The sequence below is a fragment of the Geospiza fortis genome, unplaced genomic scaffold, assembly GCF_000277835.1.
Source record: "Geospiza fortis unplaced genomic scaffold, GeoFor_1.0 scaffold450, whole genome shotgun sequence".
Classification (NCBI taxonomy): domain Eukaryota; kingdom Metazoa; phylum Chordata; class Aves; order Passeriformes; family Thraupidae; genus Geospiza; species Geospiza fortis.
This window is the reverse complement of record NW_005054416.1, coordinates 1,639,085-1,646,411: the sequence shown is the minus strand read 5'-3', so window position 1 is coordinate 1,646,411 and position 7,327 is coordinate 1,639,085. Positions and strand designations below refer to the sequence as shown.

The 7,327-nt window shown below is 52.2% G+C and overlaps 1 protein-coding gene across 1 annotated transcript in view; it reads left to right on the top strand.

Moving 5' to 3' along the window:
- The first annotated feature begins 5,366 nt into the window (after positions 1-5,366).
- Positions 5,367-7,327, top strand: part of EPS8L2 (EPS8 like 2) — a 64,096-nt gene continuing 62,135 nt past the window's right edge. Inside the window, exon 1 of the mRNA XM_031061498.1 lies at positions 5,367-5,738. The gene's annotated coding sequence lies outside the window, so the exon portion shown is untranslated. The remainder of the gene's footprint in view (positions 5,739-7,327) is intronic.

Sequence of the window (7,327 nt, the reverse complement as noted above, 5' to 3'; positions counted from 1 at the left end):
CTTGAAAATCACTGAATTTCAGGAGGCAGCCGGCCACTCCTGGCCACGGGACCCCATACACCAACATTGGCCCTTTTCCCTCCAAAGAAAACTCACCTGCCCTGGTTCTTTATGGCAGATTGCAGGAGTCCCTTGGAACTGTCAAACCAGCCCGAGTTACCACTGGTGCCAGCTTGGGTCTGGGAACCATCCTGAAAATCACCACATTTCAGGAGCCAGCCGGCCACTCCCGGCCACAGGACCCAGACACCAACATCGGCCCTTTTCCCTCCAAAGAAAACTCACCTGCCCTGGTTCTTTATGGCAGATTGCAGGAGTCCCTTGGCACTTTCAAAGCAGCCCGGGTTGCCACTGGTGCCAGCTTGGGTCTGGGAACCATCCTGAAAATCACCACATTTCAGGAGCCAGCCGGCCACTCCCGGCCACGGGACCCCTGACACAAACAAAGGCCCTTTTCCCCTCCAAAGAAAACTCACCTGCCCTGGTTCTTTATGGCAGATTGCAGGAGTCCCTTGGTACTGTGAAAGCAGCCCGAGTTGCCACTGGTGCCAGCTTGGGTCTGGGAACCATCCTGAAAATCACCGACTTTCAGGAGCCAGCTGGCCACTCCTGGCCACAGGACCCCAGACACAAACAAAGGCCCTTTTCCCCTCCAAAGAAAACTCACCTGCCCTGGTTCTTTATGGCAGATTGCAGGAGCGACTTGGCACTGTCAAACCAGCCCGAGTTGCCACTGGTGACCAGGGGTCAGTACTAAATATCCATTCCCAACACAGGACCGGAGGCAGTGCTGCTGGATGGTGGCAGTTTTCATGGCACAGGAGCAACATGCAGCCCAAGTGACACAGAAATGAATCAGGCCAGGGCTCACTTTTGCCTTGCCACGCACACATCCATGTTTGAGGGCACAGCTGCTCTGCTGCTCTCATTTGTGTTTCCAGACCTCAGTGGTAATTTCCCTGACTTTAGTAGGGCAGAACCTGATGTATCTCAGCGGGGGAGAGTGGAACTGGGTTTTGTGCATACCTGGAGAGCCAAGCCACAAGGTTTGGCAGCCAGTTCTTACTACGTGATGGGATGTTTGGTTAGGATGGATTTAAAATGAACAAAACCATTCACCATTCATTCTCCCTTCTGTCCTGTTTAAAAGTCCAACAGAATGTTGGCAGTTTTATTTCTATTCAGTGTTAAATGTGCTTATTTCTTCTATTTTGCAAAAATTACTATATTCAAGTCTGTCTTAACTTCTGACTGGTTCGAGTGCAGTTTTTTACTGTCTCAAAAATATGTGTTAATGGAAAGCTTTGGGAGTTCCTGGGCTTTTGAAGAAGCCTATTTTCTATTCAGAATTTCCTATTTTTGTATTTATTTATTCATTCAAATAAATAATGGTTTAGATCAAAGGAGTGTTTGAAATGCAGAGCATCTTGTTCAGGTCCTGGGCTCCAGCTAAGTCATCCAAAGGAAGACTTGGGCAAGCCTGGATGTGTGTGGAAGCCTCTTCTGATCCTGATCCTGCTGCTGTATGTAGCCCCTTCTCCTGCCCTGGGAAGGTCTGAGCTAATTTGCAATCACCAGGGGCTGAAAATTGTGGGGTGCAGGCCTGTGGAACTTCAGCCACGCTGCTCTTTGCTTTCTGGTAGGGGCGGAAAGGATGAAAGACACAGAAGTTCTGCGGAAGGGCCCAGTTTCATCCCTCACTCATTCAGTGGTTGGACTTGATCATCACAGAGGGCTTTTCCAACCTTAAGGATTCCGGTATCTAGAGGGGGCTTACAAGAAAGAGAGGGACCTTCACAAGGACATGTAGTGACAGAACAAGGGGGAGTGGTGTCAAGCCAAAAGAGGATTGGTTTTGATGAGATACTAGCAAGAAATTTGTGACTCAGAGGGTGCTGAGGCCCTGGCACAGGTTGCCCAGAGAAACTGTGGCTGCCCCTGGATCCCTGGAAGTGTCCAAGGCCAGGTTGAATGGGACTTGCAGCAATATGGTCTAGTGGAAGGTGTCCCTGCCCTTGGCAGGAGGATAGGAGGAGATGAGATTTAAAGTCCCATCCAACCCTAACCTTTCTACTCCCAGGCCAGGTAACAGCAAGTTCTGTCCACATTACACCACCTGACAGTCACAGTCAGAGTACTCACTGGCACAAATCCCCTTGGACAGGTCCTGCTAAGCCGGGGCACAGCCAGCCCTTTGCTGCTCCCACAGAAACATCACAGCAGCAAAACTGGGGCTAAGGAGCACCCAGGAAATGGAACAACCAAATGTTTCTGTGCTTAATCTGCCTGAATGGAGCCCCCACCTATTTGTCCTCCCAGATTTGCTTGGCATGATGGAATGTGCCATCACATGCTTGTTCCAAGGAGTGACCAACATACCGAGCTGTCCCTGCCCCATTAACGATCAAAGCACACAAGCAAAACTCTTCCTGGATGGGCACAAAAAAAAGCACAAACTTTTCCTGGTGTTTGCACCTGCCTTACACGAAGGTCTGCCCACAGAACAACTGACAGGTTCTAAAAGGAATATTGCAAAGCGGAATTTTTACCTGAATGCAGGTGATACAGCAAACAGGGTCATACAGGTTAATGTTGAGTCACAGCTCCTGTGCTTCACCTTCTTGAGTGATCACCACAAACAAAATAAACACAAAATATGAATTATAAAACATGGTGAACCCTTTGGTCCCTGCCCATCACCCAGGTGAAAAACAAGGATCAGCAGAGAGTGCCCGTACTTGGTGATAGTGAGGCATGGGGTAAATATGCACATAGGATAACAAACATTAATTTTTTTGCTCATTTCAGGGCAGGGCCTGATGGTTGCAACTGCTCAGAGCCCTGGCTGGCTGTCAGTGCCTGCTGGGCTCAACTGGCACCAACCTGGACTTGCATTCTCACAAGGGCAGGACAGCTCTGGTTTCAGTTTTCCAATTCCAGATAAAATTGTCCATGAACTCTTTTGAGGGGTACTGCTGCTGTTGACAGTCCTGTGTTCTATGATGAAGAATGAAGCATGGAAGCTTCAGACAACTCCTTCCTCCCAAGTAATTCCAAGTTTTCAATGGGAATTGTCATTGTGTTGGTCTCCCTGATTTCATGGTGGCATCTCTCAATGCTGAGGTGGTAGAAAGACCCAAAGTGAATCAGCCTCAGAGAGTTTCCCTAACCAGGAGCTCCTTTCCAAACTGTTCCCACTGCTTGGAGAAGCAGGGCACACATAGTGAAGCCATTGATGACATTTGCCAGACATACAATCACTGGAGCTTTTAATGACGAGGCCCAGCCCTTCTGAAACAGGACAAGCAAGTTGGATGCAAACAGCATTAAAAATTTAGAGGAACGCATATTTTGAGGAGCTGGGTTTGGGTGGTGTTTACTCGACAAGTCTTTGTTCTCGAGCCATCACAGGGGTGTCTGCCGCCAACCTGATTAAAAGGCTGATCCTGAGAGGCAAGTCAGCCTCCCGGGATTTCCAAATTGGAGATACTGGGAGATGGGGTGTTATGGGTCCATGACTTTATGATGTCCCTCTGGAGTGGCCTGGCACTCCAGTGAAGGAGGGAGACCAAGGACATGCACTCAGTCGATTCCACACCTGGGAACCATGCCAGGAACCACCACCATACCACAGGGTGATTCCCTCCTGCCAAACCATTCCATGATTCTGCAGTTGCCTCTGGCCCACCCTCACCGGCACCAGCTGTCAGGTGGGACAGCTGGGAAGGTGTAATAAGCTCTGCTGTGGTTTTCTTCCCTGCCCAGAGGAAAAGTTGCTGCCTCTGCAGAGCAGTTAAGAGATTTGCTGTGGGGCACAGCAGCTCACAGTAGCCCTGTCCTCATTGTGAATGTGAAGCTGGATAGGAAGCAGTGCCTTAAAACACCATCCTGTCTACTCCCTGTTGGCATCCCAGGAAAGTCAGCCCAGCCCAGCAGTCCTGCTGAAATACCCCAGTGATGCAGTTCAGGGAGCAAGGATCTCCTGCACAAAACCTTCTGGCTACTGAGGCTCACAAGGCTCCAGCACAGCTGACATTCCCACTGCATTTCTGTTGTGTTGGACTGATATCCCTTCTCCTGCCTGGTACGGCAGGCATTCCCTAAATCCTGCCTTTCCTAGGGCTGGCCGTGCTTTCCCAATCTACCCCCGGGGATCCTGATGAGGATGACGGGGCACTGGGTGGGAGTGTCACACCGAGTATCGGTTCGTGTTCTCCCCCAGCAGGAGAGGTCGTGGTCCTGTCAAAGCCGAGCTGCAGAAATGCCGACTGTCAGGGAGGGAGCTGCTCTCCCCTTGCCCGCCCGGCTCACCCGGCCGCATTCCTCCCACAGGAACTCACCCGGGGCGGCTCCTCCGTGCCTGCGGAGCCTGGACCCGGGCCAGGCCCTGCGCTGGGCAGAAGCCCCTCAAAGAAACCCACAGCAGCGGGGAACTCAGCAAATGTCAAGCTAAGGAGTTTGGGCTTCTCCCAGACCGCTGTCCTGAGGGGGAAGCTTTTCCTTGTTTCTTTCCATAGTGTCGCAGTTACAGCTATTTCCTCCCAGGTCCAGCAACACGGGGTCTTACTTCACACGGATATAGCAGGGGTTCAACACACAGCGTGGGCATGGTGGGGAAGCCTGCAGACACCTGCACTTCCATAAAAACACTCTCAAAAGCCTCAGTTTTGCAAGAGGAATGGCTAACCAGAATGATCCCACCCTGCCATGGATACATCGGTATGACCCAGCTGGTAACTTCCCCGATAAGCACACCTTCCTCTATCCCAGGTTGTTGCAAGCCCTGGCTTTGAACAATTCCAGGGATAGGGCAGCCACAGCTTCTCTGTGCCAGAGCCTTCAGCATCCCCACAGGGAAGAATTTGTTCCCAATATCCCATCTAAACCTACTGTCTTTCATGGAAGAGCTGGGGTAAAACGAGGGGTTTTTTGGCCACATAACCCCAAGGAGCGCACTGCCACAGAGGGGGTACCCCGAAGGGGACTCTGCTCCTCACCCCTGACTGCTTTGGGGAATGTGAAAGAACGCTTTGCCTTTTCCCTCCGTCTCCCAACACCTTTCCTTGCCGCAGACGTCGGGACAGAGAGCAGGCAGGGGCGATGCTGGAGGAAAACAAGCCGCGAGCCAGCGCTGAGGAGAGCCCCGGGCTGCACAAAAGGTGCCTTGTTCCCCCCATGAGGCGGTCGGGCAGCACGTCCCCTCCCTCACCGGCGATGGAAAACAGAGCTCCAAGCACTCCTTCACCTCCCCTCGCCACCTTCAACCTTCCCATTGGGTACAAAATGTTCTCGGGAGCAAGAAACCCGAAGTTTAACACGTCCCTTCTCTTGGGCTCTTGGTCGCCTTGCCTGGGGAGTGGCCGGCTCCTGGTTATACAGTAACCTGTTGCTCCGGGTCCCAGCTCCACCTCTCGCTGCCTCCACATCCCTCCCCTCCTCTCTCCTCTGCCAAGGAACCTCTGTCACCTGCTCTCAGACACCCGCGACGAGCGGCACCGGGAGGGAAGGGCAGCGGGGAGCCACGGCACGGGGACCCCCGGGCCGGGGTGCCGGGTGGGCTCTGCCTCCCACTCTCCTTCAGCCTTCGGGGCATCGGGCTCACAGCCTGTGCAGGCAGGACACGGAGCTTGACTGCTGGAGAATGGCAGCAGGATTTAACTAGGAAGGCACCGGAAACTGGGAGAGAACTCACGGGAGCTGAGCGAACTGCGGGAGACGAGAGCGGGTTCTCAGCACCGGTGAGTTTCTCTTTGCAAATCCTAAAACTTCATCCCCCTCCCCAGCTTTTATCCACTTCAAAAGTCTGTCTGATTCTGCTGTGGAGGGAGAATGGCTGGAGAGGGGTTGTGGCTGGGAGAACTATCAGTGTAGTTTTCTGTTGTTTTAGTTTAAAAATATGAAAAAACGTACTTTTCCCAGCGTTGTGTTTTCTGAGTTTTTTTACCCCGTCCTGGTGATTCCCCACCGGGTGAGATCCAGTAGGTGGCACTTTCTTGGCAGCGAAATGTCCATTTGGCACAGAACGAGGCATTTTTTTCTGTTCCTAATGAAGTCTGGAGACGTAGTTTTGAGCAGCTGTTTGTTTGCAAACCTCGGGGTTTCCTCTTTTGGGGAAGTGTGTAGAATTTCGGGCCGTTCCCCGCTGGGCCCTTCAAAGAGTTGCTGGTCTTGGTGGGTCAGTTCTCCCTATCTCTCATCCTGGCAGGATTTGCCACCCGATTTCAGCACTGAGGGAAGCTCGGAGTTGCCCTGTTCCCTCGCCTGACAGCTCTGCCTCCTGATGAGATTTCATCTACATTAACGAGTCACAGCACTCCCATCCCCTTTCTCTTATTTTCCTGGAAAATGCTGGTGCAAACTCCACTGAGGACAAGGCTCAGGGACAAATGATGTGACTGACATTATTTTCAAATACTGGAAATAACTGTGACACAGCACAGTAGTAAAATCCGGTGATTGCCCTGCTGTAATTAGGGCAACGGGGAGTTAACACTTGTGTTGCTGGGCTGCTCCAAAAGCAGGGATCAGATCCATTGGTAGTTGCTCATCCAGGAGTGCCAGAACTTGGCTGGCATGTGTCCCAAAAAAAGGCCTTTTGCTGAGTAAAGAAGTGACAGACAGAGGCTCAGCCCCCAGCTGATACAGCAGGGATCCACGCACGGTTTTGCTCACAGATGCCACAGGCAGCAACGCATTCCTGGCTCTGTTTTGCTCTGTGAGTTTTCAGTTGATTAAGAAGGAAAATTAGTCCTTCACAGACAGAAAGGGCAGGCAGCAGTGCTGAAACAAGGAACCCTTTAAAACAGGGCTGGGAAGAGGGACTTGGGATCCACTGTGGGAAGGTGTCTGTGAGACGCAAGGTCGTTGGTTGGCCATGTTTAAAACCAAGGCTTGAGCTGGTGTTTGGGACAACACTACAGGTCAGATCCACTGTGGTCAGGCCTGCATTGTTCCTGCTGCTGGTTTCCACAGCTGAAGCCTTGGGAAGGAGCTCGTGTTCTCCCAACTGTGCCTTAGCTCTCCACCTGGTCTAGTGCAGGATCTACTCTGCTGTACTCATCAGGGCAGGGTGGCTTTGTCATGTAATCATAGAGCTTAGAGGAACAGGGGATGTTTTTGGGCACCCAAGGAAAAGTCGGCACCAGCATTGTTGAACTGGCCGTTGGTGAAGTCCCGGGAAGGGAGCAGCTGCGAGTGACGCTGGAGAATGGCTGTGACGTGCGCACACTGCTTGCGCGGGGCCATGGAGCAGTTTGCCAAGACAAGCTTTGAGTCCTTGGCTTTCTGCCCCTCTGCCATCACCCCCCATGGCAGGGTGGGCACAGAC